At 44.1% G+C, this 23,487-nt stretch overlaps 1 protein-coding gene and 1 long non-coding RNA gene across 2 annotated transcripts in view; both read right to left on the bottom strand.

The window, feature by feature from the left end:
• LOC137443428 (WD repeat and coiled-coil-containing protein-like) overlaps window positions 1-23,487 on the bottom strand; it is a 113,694-nt gene that overhangs the window by 52,579 nt on the left and 37,628 nt on the right. The window lies entirely within an intron of this gene.
• LOC137443429 (uncharacterized) overlaps window positions 19,240-23,487 on the bottom strand; it is a 46,758-nt gene continuing 42,510 nt past the window's right edge. Inside the window, exon 2 of the long non-coding RNA XR_010987875.1 lies at window positions 19,240-19,580. This is a non-coding gene — a long non-coding RNA (uncharacterized lncRNA). The remainder of the gene's footprint in view (window positions 19,581-23,487) is intronic.

Here is a 23,487-nt window from a genome sequence, read left to right as displayed (position 1 = left end):
GTTCTTCACCAATTAGCCCCTTTTCAATTGCTTCCTAGTTAGCTTCCTGCTATTTGCCAAGGCAGATGTTTGTGGGAGAACACCAAAGACAAAGTGATGCCAAATGAACTGTAGCATTCATAGATGCATATTCAGAGGAAAATAAATTCATTCCACAAATTGTGAGTGAGAATACGAGTATATCAACAATTGTGGGACTGCATGGAAGCCCTGAATCTCTGTGTACCTAACTCTAAGCACTTGAGTAAATTTGTCTATCTTGAGAAGAGTGCTTAAGTATGTTTAAATTAAAGTTAATTATTGCTGCTGAAATTGGTCACATTACTTGCATATTTTTAAAGCAGAGCCTAAATACATTACAGAGTGGGAAACACTTAGTAGATCAATTTTCTTACATGCAATTCCATTCTTCGCTTAGTAGTTAAATGTCATATAATAATAACAATGATAAACTACAAAATTAATGCAGTTATCTGAAACTGAGCACACAAAAAATTAGATTGGAGACATATTGGGGGAAGGAAAAAAGAAAGGTGTAGGAAACATGGGAGAAATATTATCTTGAAGAGTGCTGAGGAAACCAATAGGTCTTCAGATGAACTTTGGACATAGTTCTTGCTATGGACATACAGGCATCACTGTTATTTCCATTTGTTTAGGTTTACTGGATACAAGCCAGGGATATGCAGACAGTGTGATGATGTGATTCTCACACTGAAAATCCTCATTGGAGCAGTTCCTGCTATCCTTATCCTTGTAGGTTTGTTTATACTTCTTTTCTACCCAATCACTGAAGAAAGTCAGAAGGAAACAAAGCTTGCACTTGAAGTGTTAAGGTAGGTCTGCACTGCCAGTAACAGCACTGCAGCAGCTCTTAGTCATACTGGGCAAAACATTGTTAGCTACCAACATACACCTCTATGTTCCTTACAAGACAAGAAAACAACACTCAATATAGTTGAATTATTAACTGAATGGTACCATTACATGCTCCAGTATCCTATTTTTGTAGTGCAGTAATACCTGCTTAGAGGAACATTTATCAGATATATCAGCTGCTCTATTTTACTTTTTCTCTGGTGTGGTACACAAAGCACTTATTGTGGAGCAGTATTTCAAGCCAGAAGTGAAGAACATATATATTTCTGAAGAAAATGTGAATAGTTACAATTTACTTGTGTATAGAGAAAAATGAGATTCTTAACTTCATTCTTGGTGTTTATGGCATATAAGAAACGTCCAAATCATTTAGAGGTATAAGCAGGAAAGATTGTGGAAGAGAAAGAAAGGACAGCTTTGAGCTGTTCTTTCCCTTTTTGACCTATCAACTCTCTGTCTTCCATTTCCTCCTTTTCCAAAGAAAACCTTGCCTAGCTCAAAATCATTCACCGCTGTCAAATGAAGCCTTGGTATACTGAGGACATACAGAAGAACAGCCTAACAGATTGATGGATTAAATATCTGTCTGTTACTCTGTATGGATTTTATTATCCCAAGTTACTGGAATGGAAAACTGATTTCCATGCTAAGGAACCAGGGCTTAGGTGTGGGTATCTGGGACCATTTCATTGCCCTAATTATCTGAGATACCTGCATGGGGTTGGGAGATATGCCACAGGCCTCTTTTACACTATCTACTTTCTGGAGTGGTAGCTGCAGATTGGAGGGAGCAGGCTAAAGAGTCCAAAATGGGACTAGTCCCCTCTATTGAGGGGAGACAAGGTTCTCAGCTGTTTGAGATTGCCAAACTGTGGCTTGATTAGATGGCAGTAAAAGCCAGAAGTCTGTTCACGTATCATTTGTTCTGCTTTCAACAGAAGGAGCCATCAAAGTACAGAGAACCTGGATGACCCCAAAGAGAACCACTCAGTCTAAAAGTTCTGAATACAATGACTTTCTAAATGGCGTCTCATGTCCCATGCACAAACTCTGTGAGAGTCTTCTGTGTCATTCCTCTGCTCACATTTTACCAAAAAGGAAGAAATGATGATTCTGACACAGTAATGAAATCAAGAGAGGATCCCACTATGCAAGACACATATCTACCTTTCGGAAAGCATGCACAGACTCCCTTGTTGGTGAAGCAGGAATCGTTTATTGGTACAGAACAAGCAGCTTATATAGGAAAAATCGAGCAGGGTAAGCAATTCCCTGACATTTTAGAATATTTAGAATAAACCAAACCAGGTTGGAAGAGACCTTCAAGATCATCGCGTCCAACCCATCAACCAATCCAACCCACCCAAACAGCTAACCCATGGCACCAAGCACCCCATCAAGTCTCCTCCTGAACACCTCCAATGACGGCGACTCCACCACCTCCCTGGGCAGCCCATTCCAATGGGCAATCACTCTTTCAGTATAGAACTTCTTCCTAATATCCAACCTGAACCTCCCCTGGCGCAGCCTGAGACTGTGTCCTCTTGTTCTGGTACTGGCTGCCTGGGAGAAGAGACCATCATCAGCCTGTCTACAACCTCCCTTCAGGTAGTTGTAGAGAGTGATAAGGTCACCCCTGAGTCTCCTCTTCTCCAGGCTGAGCAACCCCAGCTCCCTCAGTCTTTCCTCATAGGGCTTGTGTTCCAAGCCCCTCACCAACTTTGTTGCCCTTCTCTGGACTCATTCCAGCAAGTCAACCTCCTTCCTAAACTGAGGGGCCCAGAACTGGACACAGTACTCGAGGTGTGACCTAACCAGTGCAGTATACAGGGGCAGAATGACCTCCCTGCTCCTGCTGGCCACACTGTTCTTGATGCAGGCCAGGATGCCATTGGCCCTCTTGGCTGCCTGGGCACACTGCAGGCTCATGTTCAGCCTGCCATCGACCAGTACCCCCAGGTCCCTCTCTGCCTGGCTGCTCTCCAGCCACTCTGACCCCAGCCTGTAGCACTGCATGGGGTTGTTGTGGCCAATGTGCAGAACCCGGCACTTGGATGTGTTAAATCTCACGCCGTTGGATTCTGCCCATCTGTCCAGCCTGTCGAGGTCCCTCTGCAGAGCCTCTCTACCCTCCAGCAGATCAACTCCTGCCCCCAGCTTGGTGTCGTCAGCAAATTTACTGATGATGGACTCAATGCCCTCATCCAGATCATCAATAAAGATGTTAAAGAGCATGGGGCCCAGCACTGATCCTTGGGGCACACCACTAGTGACTGGCCGCCAGCTGGATGTGGCACCATTCACCACCACTCTCTGTGCTCGGCCATCCAGCCAGTTCCTAACCCATTGCATTGTGCTCCCGTCCAAGCCATGGGCTGACAGCTTGGCCAGCAGTTTGCTATGGGGGACGGTGTCAAAGGCCTTGCTGAGGTCCAGGTAGACTACATCCACAGGCCTCCCCACATCCACCAGGCGGGCCACCTGATCATAGAAGGAGATCAGGTTGGTCAGGCAGGACCTGCCCTTCCTAAATCCATGCTGGCTGAGCCTGATCCCTTGGCCATCCTCTAAGTGCTGTGTGATTGCACTCAGGATGACCTGTTCCATGATCTTGCCTGGCACTGAGGTCAGGCTGACAGGCCTATAATTCCCTGGCTCATCCAACTGGCCCTTCTTATGGATGGGCACAACATTGGCCAGCTTCCAGTCCTCTGGGACCTCTCCAGTGAGCCAGGAGTGCTGGAAAATGATGGAGAGTGGCTTGGCCAGCTCATCTGCCAGCTCCCTCAGCACCCTAGGATGAATCCCATCTGGTCCCATGGACTTGTGGGGATCCAAGCTGCTAAGGATAGTTCCAACCACATCCTCATGGAACATAGGGAAACTGTGCAGCTCCCTGGCTCCTTCTGCCAGCTCTGCAGGCCAGCTGTCGGGAAGACATTCTGTCCTTCTAGTAAAAATTGAGGCAAAGAAGGTGTTAAGTATCTCTGCCTTTTCCTCATCCTTTGTTACAATGTTCCCCTCCTTGTCCACCAAGGAGTGGAGGTTGTCCTTTCCCTTCCTCTTGCTATTAATGTATTTATAGAAGGACTTTTTGTTGTCCTTCACAGTAGAGGCCAGTTTAAGCTCCAAGTGTGCTTTTGCCTCCCTAATTTTCTTCCTACTTGTGACCGGTTGACGCTGTCCCCTTAAGAAAGGGAATATGGTGGACGGAAGTTGATAAACAAAAAGAACGATCTAAACTAATTTCATTGTTAAAGTGGGAGGAAGCACCTTCTCAACTGGGAGTGCAGGAGGGTATCCTGGGCATTCCGGCACTTTATCTTCAGTCTTGCTTCCGCTCCTCCACAGGGCAGCAGCTCTCTGTCCTGGGCTTTCGGCCAAGGCTTTGGCCTTGAAACCGACAAGCTACCAAGGCCTATATTAACTTCTTTCCAATTAACATAAACTGCTTCTAACCCTTTTTTCTCTTTCTCTCTCTTTCTAACCCACTCTGGGGAAAAGGGGGAGAGAGGGGGAGAGCGGAGGTGGGGAACCCCCTCAGCAGGGAGGGGAACTCTCATTTCTGTGTTACTTTATTGTATATCTTTGTATAAATTGTAAATATTGTAAATTTGTATATATTCCCCTGCATATCCTACATTGCTTTGTAAATATACAGCTCCAGTGCTTTGCTAATTCAGCTGTGAGTTTTTTTTCCCCTTTCCCTTCAATTTTCTTTCCCTTTACTTTACAGGGGGGAGGGAGGAGGCTTTTGGGCCATACCCTTCCAACCCTACCACATTTTTTTTCTTGGCTTACCCAACGTGCGGCAGATAATTAATTTATTACTTGATTGATTTAGTGTTTTCTAGCTGAATTAGCAAACATGAAGGTGTTGTGGTTTGTGGAGCGACTATTCTTTTCAATTTTGGGGGCTCTGGTTTACAGATATTGTTTGGGTTTGATTTTGGGTTACCTGGGTAAATATTTGGTGCGGACAATTTATCTGTGGTTTATGTATTGAGTTAGATTATGGTATGGAAGATGTATTGATTTATTATGGCCAGTGAGATACAGAAATGTTACCTCCACCACGCTCCCAATTGAGATAAATGGTTTTAGGATTCCGCCTGAGGAGAGAGTAACTTTAGGTGATGCCTGGAATCCAAAGGTGATTTATGTGATGTGTATAATTCTGCTGCTGGTGATAACTGATGTGTATTCTCTGTATTCCTTGTGGTGAGAGAGAAAGGTGTCCAGAGCTTGTTTTGTTCTTAAAACTAGATCAAAAAGAAAACACCGTGGCTCTGGATCAGTCCCAGAGTCATCTAGTGATGAGGAATGTGGGGAATCTGTGTCAGTTAAAAAGAGGGCTAAAAAGTTAATTGGTAAAGCAGATCTAAATGACTTTGCTGATTCTGGCAAGCTGCCAAGGGCGGCAGCTGGTATCAACATGGCGCCTACTCCTTCTCCTCCTTCTTCTTCTCCGTCGGCCATTAACGGAGCAACGTCATTTCCGCCCACTCCCTCGGTGGGACCGGAAGTCACTGCCCCAGCAGCTGATTTATCTCAGGACCTGTCAGCTTCCATTAAGGTGGCTGTAAATTCAAACACAGCTCCAGTTAAGCTGGCTGTTTTAAAGACTAGAAGTCCAAAGACCAAAGATGATGGAGAAGAAGAGCTGGAGACTGATCCTGGTGAGGGGCCCTCCACTCTAAGGAATCCAGCTGAGGAAGAAGAGAAGGTTTGTTTTAAAGATCTGGCTAACCTAGTGAGATCAAAGCAGGATAGAGATGAAGCTAGGAAAGGAGCGGGCAAAGGTGGTTCTCAGCTTAAAGAGATCCTTGGGAAAATGACAGCAGGATTATTTGGACAAAAAGTTCAGGGAGAGGAAGAGGAAGATGATATTTTAGAATGTTCGTCATCCCGCGAGGAATTGCGAAATGTCCGTAAATATTTCACCAGGGCAGATAAGGAGCCAGTTCTAGCTTGGCATAGTAGGTGTTATGATACAGGTGCTCCAGCTCTAACAGTTGGAGACAAGTCAGCAGCTCAGTTAGGAACTCTCTCGAGGGATAATGGAATAGATAGACATCTAGGCAGAGCTCTCGGTAAGGTTAATCTGTGGATACGCCTTTTAATGGTGGTTGCCCTGAGATACCCTTCCTGAGATGATCTTCCATGGAATCCTAAACCCTGGACTACCATATATGAGGGAATTAAGCGCTTGAGAGAATTTGCTATGGTGAACATGAAACTCTGAATCCTGATGACATTCCTGTGGGTACTGGTCTTGCTAAAAAGATCATCAAGCTTGCTCCTTCTAATTATGCAAACATTCTGGCAAGCAGAATTGTGTCAAGAAATTATGGTGGAGCTTCTCCTACGGTTGGCCAATTCAGTGATCAAATGAGACAATTGGAGGATAACATGACACGTGTTTCTTTGGTTTCGGCCATTAAAACTATGTCTGGTGATATACAGCATTGCATAAGAGAATTAAAAGATGAATTTAGAAATTCAATATCCCAATTGGCACAAAGGGATAATTTCAATTCTTCCTCCAGGTGGATACAAGTTTCATCTGTGAGGAATACACGTCCTCCAAGGAGGTCATTCCAAAACAGATCAAATCAAAACAGACCACCAAGGCAATCACGTAGAACTGTTTGGATAACTCTGCGTGATCAGTTTGGTGAGAACATGAACCGCTGGGATGGCCAACCAACTTCTAATCTTTTCAGGAGACTGAGGGAATTGCAAAGTGGCAGAACCCGAGGTAGCAATACCAGAAGGGTAGCTGTTACTTCCACAGTTCCCCAGAACTCTAGTAGCTCCAACAGTGGCTCCAGTTATAACATGCAAAGTTATAACCCTGCAAACTATGTGCAATGCACATGTGTGCATGTACCCCACAACTAGGGGTGCCCTGCCTCCCGCCAGGGGGAGGAGAGGGATAACAGAGATAATAGAATCTATTGGGATGTGTACATCCAGTGGCCTGGCACTTCACAATTTCGGAAGTACAGGGCCTTGGTTGACACAGGAGCTCAGTGCACCATAATACCATCAAATTATCAGGGATTGGAGTCTATAACTATTCTGGGAGTCACTGGTGGATCTCAAGAGGTAAGTAAGGTAGAGGTTAATATAAGTTTAACTGGTAAACAATGGAGGAAGCATACAGTTGTGACCGGACCCGATGCACCTTGTATTTTGGGAATTGATTTTCTGAGAGAAGGGCGTTTCAAAGACCCTAGAGGTTACAAATGGGCTTTTGGAGTAGCTTCAGTAGAAATTGATGGACAAAAAATGAAGCTGTCTGCCAGACCTGAGCTTTCTGATGAATCTGCAGCTGTGGGACAACATAAGATACAGGACATTAAATTGCCGGTTGCTTCTCAGACTGTGCATCACAGACAATACAGAACCAACCGTGACTCTTTGTTGCCCATTCAGAATCTGATTCGTCAGTTGGAGAGTCAGAAAGTCGTCAGCAAAACTCATTCACCTTTCAACAGTCCAGTGTGGCCTGTGCAGAAGCAGAATGGAGATTGGCGTCTGACGGTAGACTACTGAGCCTTGAATGAAGTGACACCACCTATGAGTGCAGCAGTACCAGACATGATGGAGCTACAGTATGAGCTGGAATCCAAAGAGGCCAAATGGTATGCTACCATAGACATTGCTAATGCATTTTTCTCTATTCCCATAGCAGAGGAATGCAGGCCTCAGTTTGCTTTCACCTGGAGAGGAATCCAGTACACTTTCAACAGGCTGCCAATGGGCTGGATCCACAGCTCAAGCATCTGTCATGCAGTGATCCACGATGCTCTGGAGAAAGGCGGTGCTCCAGAATGTTGGGGGGTGTTTCAAGCAAGAGGGGACTTGGGTTCCAGGAACACCTGTGCAATTCAGGCCTTGAAGAATTCTCTGTTGATAATATAGTGGTGGAGTAGGAGCTGTGAGAAAGTGGTGATAGCTTGGTATGCTGAAGTCCAGCTGCCCCTGAGAAGGGAGGCAAGCAAGATAAGGAGGAGGCGAGATCTGGGAAAGAGAGCAATTAGACCGGATAGAAGAATTCCACAGAGTTGTGAAAACAATGATGTAACCTTTTAGAGAGTAACCAATAATATGTTGCCAAGTGGGCATAATTATAGTAAACTGTATATAAGATGTGTCTGATGCTCAGTAAAGTTGGATTTCGCTGATCAAATTGATCGTATAGCAGACCCTTCTTGCAACAGTGGCGCCCGAACAGGGACCCCACAGAGTGGGTCCTGAACCCAAAAAGGAGGGTTCTGCAAATCTCCGAAAGGAGTCACGGCGAAGAAGGGAGCCGTGTCGTTCCGACGAGGACTATCAGAGTTCGAGAGCACAGAAAGCAAGAAGTATTCTGGTCCAGGATAGCAGTACTGGTGCTGTGTTTACCGACCCACAGAGAGGCGGAGGAAGCAGCAGAGACTGAAGACGCCGTAAGCCGATACTGCTCTGAGACTGTGCGCACAGGTATTACCGCATAATAGATAGTAATGGATAGGCAGGCGGCGTATGATTTATTTAAGTGCTTTTTAGAAAAGCGTAAGGCGGAGATATCGTCTAAAGTAATGCCTGGGCTTTTGGCCCATGGATCCGCTTTAGGGCATTTCCCTAGCGGAGATAGTTATTTTGATGAAACTTGTTGGAGAGAATACGGGAACAAGTTGTGGGACTTGGTTATAGATGGTGATAAAACTGCTATAAAGCTGCAAAAGTCGTGGCGAGAATGCATGAACTGTGTTAAAACCTATGAACTGGAACAGCGAATGGCTGCTGCAGTTTCAGCGAATTTGTCAGAACGGGATGCAGCGCCAGTTGTATCTCAATTGTGACCGAAGGAGATGTTTGAAAAATATCGCCCGGGGCCGCCTCCGGCACAGCGCACAATACCACTACCGTGCCCTGCAAGACCTGAATTTCCACCTCCACCCCCACCGACGGAATTCAGCGAGGCGCCTAATGACCTAGCCCCAGGCGCAGCCTGCCTGGCTAAGGGAGTGGGGGCTTCGGCTGAACTGAACGACAGCGTAGAATCACAAACTGAGACAGTAAATCAGAGGGAGGCACCGTTATCTATTTCTCCGGCTCAGTTAGAAAAGTTGGTGGAGCACATGTGTCAAAAACTGATTTTAGAAAGTTCCCAGGGAAAAGAAATGCTCTTAGAAAATAAAACGGAGAAGAAACCTAGCTCGGGAGCGGTTGTGCGAATTAACTGGAAAGCGATTGCTCAGGAGGCTATGAAAAATGGATGTTACGATGTGGCTGCTGAGTTGTCTAAGGTACTGTGTTTTCCTGTAACATATGATATTGATCATAATCAAGGACACTATCAGGTTTTGGACTGGAAGATTTTGCAGCGATTGAGAGCAACGGTAGCTGAAAGCAGGGTACATGGCGAGCCTGCCCGACAAATGCTGCAGTATATCTGGGGTAGTGATTTGTTGGTTCCAGAGGACATTAAGACACTGATGCGAATGATTTTGACTCCTTCTCAAATGATCATGTTTGATGAGTTTTGGGGTCAGTTTTGTCAGCTCTCAGAGAATACACAACAGCAACAGGGGGATCCTCTGGCTGGAGTCACAGCACAACAATTAATGGGAACAGGACAATGGTTTGGTGTTGAACGACAAGTTCAAAGTGGTCCTGCAGTCTTTCAGGAATCAATGGAATGTGCCCAAAAGGCATTAAAAAGAGTACAAGCAGGCCGCACTATATGTCTTTAAGACAAAAGCCAGAAGAGTCGTTTGCAGAATTTGTAGATCGTGTATGTGAGGCAATGAGTAATTCGGATGTTCCTGACTATTTAAAGGGTTATATGTTAAAAAATGTAGCTTTTGAAGGAGCTAATACAAAAACAAAATCAGTATTGGTAAATTTACCACAGGGGACCACAATTGAGGAGATGCTGGAAAGAGCAGCTAACATACCTTCTGGTCCACAGGCTTTTCTCATAGATACTATGCACAAATTGGCTGAACGATCAGTGAAATTGGAAGAGGCTGCGGAGTCACAAACCCAAATATTGGCAGCCTTAGCTCCTTTAAAGGCTAATACGAGGGGGCAACAAGGGGATGTTTTTCAAAGGAAGATACGATGTTATAAGTGTGGTAAAGAAGGGCATATCCGATCACAATGTAGAGTGAAATTTGTATGGTGTGATAATTGTAGAAGTAATTCTCATTCCACCAATGCATGTCAAAGTTCGGGAAACAGCCAGAGCAGCGCGAAGAGCCGCCGCGCCGGGACACAAGTGGCAGCTCCAGTCTATTACCAGCAGGACGCAGAAATGAAAACGACACCTCAGCCTTACAACCAGCAACCAGAGGGAGCATCAGCTTGGACGTGGCAACAGCAGTAGATACTACCTTAATAGATAATCGGCCCATTAAAGTGGAAACAAATGTAAAGGGGCGTATATACATCAATGGTCAGCCTGTAGGAGCATTGTTAATGGGTCGATCATCTATGGGTGTTAAAGGGGTAATGGTATTGCCAGGGGTAATTGATGCAGATTACAGTGGTGTTATTTGTGTTGTGATGTGGAAATGGCATGCGATCAGCCTGTACGAGGTGACAAAGGCTTTGGATCCACAGGGGGACTGGCTCTCTTAACTATACCAATGGGAAGACGACCAGTCGCTGGTGTTGAATTTTGGTACGGGTCTCAGCACGTGAAATTAATTTGCCTGCTAGATACTGGTGCTGACATCACAATCATGAGTAATGCACACTGGCCGAGACACTGGCCTTTAGAGCCAGCAATAGGAGAAGTAGAAGGTGTTGGAGGAGCTCAAGCAGTAATGCAGAGTAGTCACAAAATTGTAGTGAAGATTGAAGGAAAACAGGCCTTAATTACAGTTACAGTTATGCCATTGCCTAATGGAATCAATGCTTTGGTGGGCCGGGATGTGATGCAGCAATTGGGTGTGGTCTTAACCTCAGCACACACACACACACACACACACACCCCCAGCGGTTTCTGGTACGGCTACTGTCGACCATGGCTCTGTTCTGATTTAAAGCAACAGTACTCATTTTGTCATTTCTGATTGTAATGTCTTTCAGAGATTTGTTATTTAGAGTTTTGCTAAGTTTTCCTGGTAAGCATAATGAATGGTAAACATTTGGTATTTACAGGTATTTAGTACATAGTAATTGCAGTAAGGTGTATGTACTTAGTAAAGAGTTCAAATTGTAAGATTTTCTTTTGGTTCGAACCTTCTTAGTTGTCTGCCTAGGCATTTCAAAGGAGCTCCATGTAATATAGTTAAGGAATGTATAAACAGCTTTTAATTTTGGAAAGTGTTTTTTAGTTAATGTAACAATTTTATTTCTTTTTAGACACTGATTTGATGGATTAATTTTAACATAGTCTTTTAAGGTTTTAAGGATTTTTGGTATTAGCATAAGTTAAGGTTTGTAGTAAATAGGTATTAATTTTAACAACTATTCCTTCACTAATGTGCAGAAGAATCAAGACTAATAGGAAACAGCATTTCCCATGCAGTCGAACATCGATCACAATAACTGTTATGATAATCTGGGGTCAAAAGCATCAATCAGAAGAATGTAACACAGCATCATGTGAATTAGGACTGAATATTATGGTTGGTTGATTGTTGTGTGATTAGAGAAAATGTTCATAGGGACTTATATGTTATCTCACCAGTTTGCTATAATTTTACACACCTAGAGGGAAAATCAAAATTCATAACAACACAACATGCATTTTCATTTTCGGTTGAAAACATCAACAAAGAAACAAAAAAAAAAAAAAAAAAAAAAAGGGGGAAAGGGGGGGGAAAGAGAGAATACCCCATAGCAAAAATAAAAAGGTTTTTTAATGGTACCAATAAGAGATCAGTATTACTAGGATGAGCAAAAACACATTATTATGGGTAATTTTATATTGGGCAAAGCAATGAAGCTCTTTTGCTCTTGCTGATTGCCTGCAAGTTTTCTGTCTGTGAAGCTAGAGCCTGGCCAGATCTACCTTTACAGATTAAAGAAATCTTGCTACCATTAAACAATTTATGATTTTTGACCATCCTAGAGAAAATAAAAATGTAACATATCCCTAAAGTAGATTGTAAAACAGTGTTAAGGATTGCATTTATGTAATGTGTTCAGGCATAATCACGTATTTTTTGTTCATAAGAGGAGTGAAATGTAAAGATCGGAACTATTAAGATCTAAGTTCTTCTTTACAATGTCTGTTATCTTTGACCATGTATTATGCCAGCTCTGTTAGAGCATTCTATCTAGATTCAACTTAAGCTTTGTGCCTTGTATAGGTAACATGGCCCAACATAACAGGCAATAATGAATTTTGATTGAGCCTTCAGACTGTGAGTGAACCTTTTCAGATGTGTCTGATAGGGATACCCAGATTTGATGTAAATATGTTCGTTAATTATAGTAGTAAGTTTTAAGGTTTTTAGGTATTATTGTACTAATTTTGATTATTGTTAAACTTGTTTATAATTGTATTATGCAAAGTGTTCAAAGGACAACCTCCAAGGCCTTACTTGCACAAAAGAAAAACGGGGGATTTGTTGGGGTTTGTTTTGAGCAAGAGGGGACTTGGGTCCCAGGAACACCTGTGCAATTCAGGCCTTGAAGATTTCTCTGTTGATAATATAGTGGTGGAGTAGGAGCTGTGAGAAAGTGCTGATTGCTTGGTATGCTGAAGTCCAGCTGCCCCTGAGAAGGGAGGCAAGCAAGATAAGGAGGAGGCGAGCTCTGGGAAAGAGAGCAATTAGACCAAATAGAAGAATTCCACAGACTTGTGAAAACAATGATATAACCTTTTAGAGAGTAACCAATAATATGTTGCCAAGTGGGCATAATTATAGTAAACTGTATATAAGATGTGTCTGATGCTCAATAAAGTTGGATTTCGCTGATCAAATTGATCGTATAGCGGACCCTTCTTGCGACACCAGAACACATCCAGTTCATCGATGATATCATCGTCTGGGGTAAAACTGCTGATGAAGTCTTTGAGAAAGGTAACAAAATCATTGATATTCTTCTGAATGCAGGTTTTGCCATCAAACGAGACAAGGTGTCTGGAGACAGATGGTCTGTAGAGACAGATCCTGTGGAGACACGGAACTCCAGAGAGGATTGAGTCAGACAACGGAATTCATTTCAAGAACAACCTTGTAACGAACTGGGCAAAAGAGCACGGTATTGAGTGGATATTCCATATTCCCTACTATGCACCAGCTTCAGGGAAGATTGAACGCTGCAACGGTTTGTTAAAGACCACTCTTAAAGCCATGGGGGGTGGATCTTTGAAAAACTGGGAAAAACATTTAGCACAAGCAACCTGGCTGGTAAATAGTAGAGGTTCAGTGAACCGAGCTGGACCTGCACATTCAGATTTGCTACGGAAAGTGGAAGGTGATAGAGTTCCTGTTGTTAGAGAAAAGAATCTGTTAGGTAAAACTGTTTGGGTATTTTCACCCTCAGGAGAGGCTAAACCTATCCGAGGGGTGGTATCAGCTGAAGGTCCGGGTCACACTTATTGGGTAATGCAGGAGAATGGTGAAATTCAGTGTATTCCACAAAGAAATTTAACTTTAGCTGAAAGAGTTTAATTTCAAACTGCTGTAGAGCTACATCGCGTCCAAGAGAAGAATCAACGAGGAAATCTACGGTGCACGAACCCTGAGATCCCTGAGAGCCCTGAGTCAACTAAGAGACCCTGAGATTCCCTGTTTCCCTTTTCTTCGCTTTGTCAGTGAAGAAATGAACTGTTTTCCATTTTTCTCATTTTCTGATTTTCTTGGACTTTTGAATCATCTACATCTGAGCATAGCCGGAATCGACTATGAACTTTACTCACGAACTGTAAATATCGTTTTGGATTGGATGGACAGTATGAACGGCCAATGAAATTGTTTAGAAGGGGTGGACTGTGACCGGTTGACGCTGTCCCCTTAAGAAAGGGAATATGGTGGACGGAAGTTGATAAACGAAAAGAACAATCTAAACTAATTTCATTGGTAAAGTGGGAGGAAGCACCTTCTGAACTGGGAGTGCAGGAGGGTATCCTGGGCATTCCGGCACTTTATCTTCAGTCTTGCTTCCGCTCCTCCGCAGGGCAGCAGCTCTCTGTCCTGGGCTTTCGGCCAAGGCTTTGGCCTTGAAACCGACAAGCTACCAAGGCCTGTATTAACTTCTTTCCAATTAACATAAACTGCTTCTAACCCTTTTTTCTCTTTCTCTCTCTCTTTCTAACCCACTCTGGGGAAAAGGGGGAGAGAGGGGGAGAGCGGAGGTGGGGAACCCCCTCAGCAGGGAGGGGAACTCTCATTTCTGTGTTACTTTATTGTATATCTTTGTATATATTGTAAATATTGTAAATTTGTATATATTCCCCTGCATATCCTACATTGCTTTGTAAATATACAGCTCCAATGCTTTGCTAATTCAGCTGTGAGGTTTTTTTCCCTTTCCCTTCAATTTTCTTTCCCTTTACTTTACAGGGGGGAGGGAGGAGGCTTTTGGGCCTTACCCTTCCAACCCTACCACACTACAAGACCTAGCAACATCCTTAAACATTCCGTGGGTTGCCTCCCCTCTCTTCCAAAGGTGATACACCCTCTTTTTTTCCCTTAGTTCTATTAAAAGTTCATTAACCATCCAGGCTGGCCGTCTGCCCTGGTGGCTCATCCTTCGGCACATTGGCACAGCCTGTCCCTGAGACTTCAACAATTCTTCCTTGAAGTAGGTCCAGCTCTCCTGGACCCCTTTGTTTTTAAGGGCTTTATCCCAAGGAACCCTCTGAATTAGTTCCTTGAGTAACCCGAAGTCTGCCCTCCGGAAGTCCAGAGTGGAGGTCTTCTTGCTGCCCCTCTTGGCTTGACCAAAAACCGAGAATTCAATTATCTCGTGGTCACTGGACCCCAAACACCCTCCAACCACCACATCACCCACCAGCCCTTCCCTGTTGGTGAAGAGGAGGTCAAGCATAGCCTTGCCCCTGGTAGGCTCTTGCAGCACCTGGGATAAGAAGCTGTCCTCCATGCATTCTAAGAACCTCCTAGACTGTCTCCTCTCTGCCGTGTTGAGATCCCAGCAGATGTCGGGCAGGTTGAAGTCGCCCATGAGAACAAGGTCCGGAGATCTTGAGACAGCCTTAAGCTGCCTATAGAATGCTTCATCAACATCTTCCTCCTGGTTGGGTGGTCTATAACAGACCTATAACAGATTCTTGCACCACTGCTGCTAATTGAGTTTTCTCCTTTGATATGCAGCTGTCCACTGTTATCTTCATCCCATATCAGGTTGATCTTCTCCAGCATGGGGGCAAGTGTCCTTCTGTCTGGCACTTCAGGTTGTTTACCAGGTCAGCTCTTCTTTATCATCAAGCTATCCTTCCAGTATCAGTGGCCTGTTGTTCTTTCTTCTCCTGAAACCTTCCATAGATACTTTCTGCTTTCCTACAACTACCCATTTTTATATTGTTTAAAACAGCAGCCATCACTTGTGTCCTGACCATCCTCGTATTCCTAAAAGCTGTGATTACAAATACCATTAACGCTACAATTACAATACCAATCACTACAAGGATTCCACCTATAACCCACACTCATAGATTCAGACCTGAGAACCAATTTTTTTGATTCAACCAGCTAAGATCTTTGTTCAGTGCTTGCCATGTTGAATCAATCCGCACCTGTTGTATATTTGCTAATTGCAGTTCCAGCTGATGCTTCAATGTTTGGACATTATATTTCAAGGAGCTATCGAAGGCCCCTTGTAAGTGTGATCTTACTGAGTTCCAATCATGCTGAGAGTCATTCCAGGACAAGGATGGTACACACATGTCTTTCTTATGATATTCCCAACCACACTGCAGCATCATATGGGTCTGCAAGGGAGCTTGTTGGTCTCCTAACCAAACAACGCTGGCCTCAAGTGCATATAGCCTTGCCATTATTTCCTCATTGATAGCTTCCTGCATCTGCAAATCATTTGTCACATTGGTTAATAAAGTTCTCATTGTGTCTGCAGTTTGTATGCCCTTTGTCAAAGCTGTAACTGAAGCAGCAGCAGATGCTAATATTATGACAGCTGATATTATAGCAAAAATTAACCATCCCACAAATCTTTTTGCCCTTTTTCTAGAATCTTTTAGTCCCTGGTCTAATAGCCTGATAACATGGTCCAATCCATTCTCACTCTCCCATCCTCTTGTCATATTCACTGGAATCCATACCTCTGCCCTTCTTCGGAAGGGAATAATCATGTTCCGCTGATCAATGTCTTTATCAATAATACAAGTCTTAAAAGTAATATTGCTACAACTAAGATGATATATGCTTGATTGATGATATGTGCTTGAATCAATGCCTATTCCTAATACATATGGGTGGGTAGTACACACAGTAGCAAAGGAACTACACACGTTCTACTAAAATGCCTTTACATGAGAGGTCTTTTATATTGTGACAAGGCAAGTCCTTCTGACAATACATCAAGGAATCTTCAACATTAGAGTTTAAATGAGAAACACAACCTCAAAACATACAAAACTGGCACTGCCAGGTTTCACACACACACACTTTTTAATTTTTTTTATTTTTTTTTTTTTTTCTGTCCTTAATGATTTCACCTGGGTCCTTTTACAATTTTTTGGTGAGCTGCTGGATCACGCTTCACCCCCCCGCTCACCACCTAGGGGAGAAGCCCTTAGCTGCTCTGGGAGGCACACCACTCCCCTCACCTAATGGTCCTACCAAGAGGGGAGAAGTGGGTTCAGCCCTCTCCTTGGGCTCAGGCCAGCAACTCACAATCACTTCTAATTGCCTTGTGGATAGTCCATCTATCGCTTCTGTTTGAATGCCTTTCTTCTGACCCACCAGGAGACAAAGGGGAGATTCAAAATGATGTTTTAGTTCTGTTAAGATATGATAGAGACTGATACACGGGAGCAGTCCCACCTCCTGGTCTGTTTTCCACCACTACTGGCATCACACGCATCTGTAACATTTCTGTATTTATAAAACCCTTATAATCTTTATCCATCAAAACATCAGAAATTGAAATCTGCAATCGTGTAGCTACACTTGGAACATGTTCATTAATCAACAATCCATTAGACATTTTAACACCATCCTGCACATTGCCTCCTTGATAAAGCATCCCGTTATCCCTCACCCCCATATTACTCATAATAGTGGCAGGAGGTACACAAACATCTCCATAAGGTGGCGGGAGGATAGAGAAAGCCCCCGCCTGCTGGGGTATAGGAACCGAATGAGGCTGAGGGTAAAAACCTGCTGGAAAAGGAAAGGGATAGGGAACAGAGTTAACAACTTCAGTAGTGGTATTTAAGGGAAGAGAGGAAGATAAACTTGGTGCTGTGCGTTGGAAAAGTGGTTGGTTTGATTTGTCAAGCGATTCTTGAGTAACGGAGCTGTCAGAATCAAAAGAAATTAGTTTTTCATCAGTTACTTGAGTTGGTGGTTTTAACTTTGCATCTGGTTTTCTTTGTTTCTTCTGCTCCACTTGAGGATTTGCTCCTTCTGTAGCTGCGACGGCTGCCTTAAGCGGAGGTACCTGTGGATATAAACCTGCCTCCTTTTCTGTATCGGTGGAGACCTGATCGAAAGGATCATGCGGCTCTGGGTCTGACTCAGAGCTGCTGTCCGCGTATTTCGCATTTGCATCAGGCAATGTCTTAGACTTCTTAAGGGGCACGTCAAACGGCCTCTTTCGCTGTTGAACTAGGAGCTTTTGTGACCGTACTCTCATTAGCGGGTCATCAGTGCCCATTCTTTCCTCCCCCCGTGTGCCCTGCGGCCGCTCCTCTTGTTTCTGCCTGTGTTGTGTTGTTTGTAGGAAGCTCATCCTGCTTCTGAGGGCCCGCACGGGTAATGGGAGTGTTTAGAGTCCCTGAGGGTGAAGTGCTGTTGGATTTACTCATTAGCGTGGTCAGCGCTAGCCATAGTATGCGCCACGTTATTAAAATGTCCGGTGAAAAATCATCCCCGGATTTTTGTGCTTCTGAGAGGGTCTCTCCAACCCTGTTCCACTTTGTTAATTCGTATGTCCCTGATTCAGGATACCAGGGACAATTGCGATTTATCCACAGCAAAAGAAGGGTAAGTTTTTGAGAGCTCAGTCTGTACCCTTGCTCTTTGATAATTCGCATAAGCACATCATGGTGCAATTGCTGTGATCTCGTGGCTCCCTGGCCCATATTCTTCCCCGGCCGCAGTCCCCGTACCTGACCTGCAAATGTAGGGGATGGACGCGTCATTTGCTCACTTCTCTCGTTCGGCTCATTGGGGGTGCAATTCAAGGGTGAGTCTGGAGAAAGACCTCACTGAAATGAGTGCACCCTCAGCATTGAGTGCACCCTCAGCAAGTTTGCTGATGACACCAAGCTGTGTGGTGCAGCAGACACGCTGGAGGGAAGGGAGGCCATCCAGAGGGACCTTGACAGGCTGGAGAGGTGGGCACAGGCCAACCTCATGAAGTTCAATAAGAGCAAGTGCAGGGTCCTGCATCTGGGTCGAGGCAATCCCAGGCACAAATACAGGCTGGGCAGTGACTGGCTGGAGGGTAGCCCTGAGGAGAGAGACTTGGGGGTGCTGGTGGACAAAAAGCTCAACATGAGCTCTCAATGTGCACTTGCAGCCCGCAAAGCCAACCAGATCCTGGGCTGCATCAGGAGAAGTGTGGCTAGCAGGTCGAGGGAGGTGATCCTCCCCCTCTACTCAGCCCTGGTGAGACCCCACCTGGAGTACTGTGTCCAGTTCTGGAGCCCCTATTACAAGAGGGATGTGGAGGTGTTGGAACGTGTCCAGAGAAGGGCCACGAGGATGATCAGAGGGCTGGAGCACCTCTCCTATGAGGGCAGACTGAAGGAGTTGGGGCTGTACAGTCTGCAGAAGAGAAGGCTCCGAGGTGACCTAATTGTGGCCTTCCTGTATCTGAAGGGGGCCTACAGGAAGGCTGGGGAAGGACTTCTCAGGATATCAGGTAGTGATAGGACTAGGGGGAATGGAATGAAGCTGGAGGTGGGGAGATTCAGGCTGGATGTGAGGAGGAGGTTCTTCACCATGAGAGTGGTGAAACCCTGGAATGGGTTGTCCAGGGAGGTGGTCGAGGCCCCGTCCCTGGGGGTGTTTAAGAGCAGGCTGGATGAGGCTCTGTCCAGCCTGCTCTAGTGTGGGGTGTCCCTGCCCATGGCAGGGGGGTTGGAACTAGATGATCCTTGTGGTCCCTTCCAACCCTGAATGAAACTATGAAACTATGAAACTATGAAAATCCCGATACGGGCGCCATTTTTTCGGAAAGCATGCACGGACTCCCTTGTTGGTGAAGCAGGAATCGTTTATTGGTACAGAACAAGCAGCTTATATAGGAAAAATCGAGCAGGGTAAGCAATTCCCTGACATTCTTGCACCACTTCTGCTAATTGAGTTTTCTCCTTTGATATGCAGCTGTCCATTGTTATCTTCATCCCATATCAGGTTGATCTTCTCCAGCATGGGGGCAAGTGTCCTTCTGTCTGGCACTTCAGGTTGTTTACCAGGTCAGCTCTTCTTTATCATCAAGCTATCCTTCTAGTATCAGTGGCCTGTTGTTCTTTCTTCTCCTGAAACCTTCCATAGATACTTTCTGCTTTCCTACATCTACCTCCATGCACTGTCCTAAAAAAAGACATTACAAATGTTCAGGAGTGTGAGCTATTGAAGGCTTGAGTTATTTTTGTTTGTTTTCCAATGATAAGAGAAAGCTGTTACTTCATTGCAACAGAAAATCATATGGACTTAGAGGTCAAGGGGAAAACACGTCAATGTGATGTACCACCCAGATTTTAACTCATGCTATATTTTGCCCTTTGAGGCCGGGGTGGATTTTGAACATAGTCTGTACTTATAAATTACACACTAGTGTGTCTGGAAAGCACTTGGGCATCTTGAAGTATGCTATATAAAGATAGGATTTACTTTGTTTTGAACTGAAGCAAGCCACTGATGCAGACATGTCATGAAGATTTTCTTACTAAGGGTTTTTCTGAAAGAGATTTTGATGTAATTTAACGTCACAGGTTTTATAAGAAGCAGAACCTTGCGTTTCCAGTTACTGGAGCTCCTTGCTTCTGAAAACTGTAAACTTGTCTTTGCCAGAGAATGAGTACTTAATGTTTTCAAAATCAACATCTCCACTTAGGGCACCCAAAACCAGCAGTCCCTTCCACAAATTAGACTATACCATTCACATTTCTGAAAATGTCAGCCTTAAAGTAACTTCATCATGATACTCACCCATTCTCATGTGGTATAGGCTCTCTGCCTCACAAAACACTGTGGCATGATTGTTATCTCAGCTTACACATGGTGTTTTATAATAATGAGGCTACACCTGACTTTTAAAATGTGATTTTTGATATTTAATTTTTTTTTTCCAGTCAGGGATGTCATTGTGATTTAGATAACTGAGACTTCATTTATACTATAGATTCACGCTGCTGAACACACTTGGCAGATGAAAGACACACCTAATCTCAGCACTTTCTGAGGCACTCAAGTTTAGACCTCCTCATTCTGGGCTGCTTCTGTAGTCAGCAGAGTCTTCCAGAGGCTGACTCGAGAAGAGAGTGATGAATCCAAGAGTTAAAGGCTTGCTCAGCTTGAAGAGATGAGCACAATGCAAGACAAGACACGAATTTTCAGCCCCCTTGCTCCACTGTATGGATATGTGGGAGAGTGTCTTGTATTTTGTAGTGGAAGTGCCTTTGGAGGATTGGCTTGCTGCTGTTTGGGAGTACATGCAGTAGGTGTCACTGGAGGCAGTGACCACAAGTTGTTTGCTCAGGGCCATCTGGCTAGTGACTGCAGTGTTGTGACTGGAAGCTGGGAAAGCTTTTACTGAAAGACACTGTGAAGTAAAATCAGTGCATCCACTGAGTGTCTCAGTGAGTTTTTGTGCTGGGTTGAGGCAGCCCCCTTCCCCACCCCGGCAACAATAAACACTCAGACAAACGGATTGCAAAAGTGATGGAAAGTTTAAATAGAAAGCAGTGAACTTTTACAGAAAAGCAAAAGCAGAGTGACAAAGAAAAATCCCCAAACAGACCCAGAGAGATCCCATCCCTACCTGAGGGTACACCCGAGACCCCCAGGGCTCCTTCTTCCCCCTCCCACTGCTAGGCTAGTCTCAGCTGGCCAGATCTGAGACTGCCCATCCCCCCATGGCCTTGGGCCTAGCCAGGCCCAAAGCCAGGAGACATCTCCCCAGTTACCGGCTGACGGAGGAGGAAGAAAAGAGATAGTGCTAGACTCCGCACTGCATCTTATAGTGGAGCAAAGGATTGTGGTATGAAATACTACATAATTTCCTGTGTCCACCCCTGGGCTGGACTTCTGGACACAGGAAGTAAACACTGCAGGGGGGCACCCAGCTCAAACTGTAACAGTTTTATGCTGGAACCTTTTCAAGCAAGTTTGAAGGCTAAGGACTAATGAACTGTCATAATTCATCAAAACACATGAGTGTGCCTGAAATATACATTTTGAGTGTGCAAGCATAATAGTTAACTATGTTTAAAACTTCCATTGAATTGACAACTAAGGCTGGGAGATATTTTTGTTTTGGTTCTTGGTCAGACCAAGATTTATACGCCTGGGCCCATGTGTTTATAACAATAAAAAACATAAGCCTGTTTACAATTTTGAGTTTGACAGAATTTGAAATAGCAGAATTGCTGCACTTTGGAGTAGGTAATAGTAATGTCACATAGCTCCAAACCACCACTGAAAACAGTTTTGGGTGTGTGTGTTGATTTACTTTCTAATATTTGTGTTTTTCTGTGTTTCTTTAAAAACAACCAGAAGTTTCAGTACAGTCTGGGGTTTTTTTTTTGTTTGTTTGTTTTTTAAATGGGTTATATTTTCAGCTGCTATAAATCTGTAGTTACAAGGCAGTAGATCTCTGTCAGTTTACATAAGCCAAATACTTAGCCCAGTGATAAAAGCATTGCAGAACCTGATGGCTGTGGTTGGAGTAATTTGAATGTGGCTTAATATATTATTTCTAGATCAGTTGTGTTGTTGCCTCTAAATTGCACAGCACCCAATCCGAATTCACTCTCTTGCAAGGTAAACATAGTTGATTGTAAAGTATTTTCCTCTTCTGCAGAGAGATAATGTGATATTTTTCTAATAAAGCTGTACTCATTCCTCACTTTGCATATGGTAGCAATAACAGAACTACCAAAATAAACCACAGAACTTCTGTAGATAAAACATGGCAGAGTATTAGTATATTTTGGAAATATTGTTATTTTATTTGATTATCAGAGTTGTACTTTTGTTAAGAAAATGAATGTATTTTTGTAAGTAAAAAAGAATGAGGAAGTGAGTGCAGCGTAATGCTTGGGGGATTTGTCCTTTTCTTTAGGGCTCCATGTCGGTGCTATAAAATAAATTAACTTTATATGTCTCCTTGTCAGTTTTGAATGACGTTGTCTGTTTTAGCTACTATTAGAACATGTGACTGAAAGAAGCAGATTCTTACATTGACAACCATTCAGATTAAACACTAATCTAATACAAACCACCTGCCTTGCACTGATTGGCAGTAACAGGGGCCACCTTCAGTCCCCAGAGCCTCTCATTCAAGTAATACCCAAACACAGTCCTAAGGATATGGGAGATTGGATTAAACCAGCTGGGTGCCTAATCAACAGCACTTCCCCACCCACACGCAAGCAGCTCCAACGAATGCATTTACACAAACAGACGAAGAAATGAAAAGGATAACAGAGGTACGTGTCACCAAATAGTCCCCTGTAAGGGAAGCCATGCCCACTCTTTGCTCTTGCTGAAGTGTAGTGATGGCAGCCCACATCTGTACTGGGCTGATTGCTGGCTGAGTCAGTAGCTGAGCTAGTCACTCCTCTTCCAGTTTCATCTCCCTTGTAGCTTCTGCCTAAAAATAATGCTGAAACCTTCCAAGGTTGTATTGCCTTCCTGGGTGCTCTGGCTGGTGATCAGTCTCACCTTGGGTCACAGATAACTGTGTAGAGGAGCTGCTGTTCCCCATCAGGCACTGAAGGAAGGGGTTGTTAGCTGCCAGCAGCAGCTGCATCTTCTGTCACCCATGTTTTCTCACTCTGCCCCTTAGTTTGCTCATCTGCCATGGCTTAGCTGGATTAGATCACTTGTGCTGACTCCCCCACTTTAATGGGTAAACACCACCTCAGACATCTGTCCCTGGGGATTCCCCAGAGGCTGAGACCTTCAGTATCAGGTCACTGGGTTTTCAGGAAGTGATCTGTGGATTTGAGAGTTAATTCCTTAATTCACTCCTGCACCTTATAAGAATTGCAGTTAGATTCAATCCCTGATATATCCTCTTGTTTTATTCACCTTCTGCATACCAAGTGAAATAGTTGAAGTGTTTTAAAGCCAAATCCTTCTTGAGAGGAGAGGATTCTTTAAATGAAACTCAGGTCCTTTATGATGTGGTATTTGTTGTCCAGCACTTTGAAAGTGAGGAAGAGAAGGCAAGTTAGTTCAAAGTCTCATGCAGCAGGGTATCACCAGTAGTAGT

This window comes from Melanerpes formicivorus, unplaced genomic scaffold (genome assembly GCF_026170545.1).
Source record: "Melanerpes formicivorus ecotype bairdi unplaced genomic scaffold, bMelFor1.0.p_v2 SCAF_9, whole genome shotgun sequence".
In the NCBI taxonomy this organism is placed as follows: domain Eukaryota; kingdom Metazoa; phylum Chordata; class Aves; order Piciformes; family Picidae; genus Melanerpes; species Melanerpes formicivorus.
The sequence above is the reverse complement of the archived record's forward strand: the minus strand, read 5'-3'. Positions and strand labels throughout refer to the sequence as shown.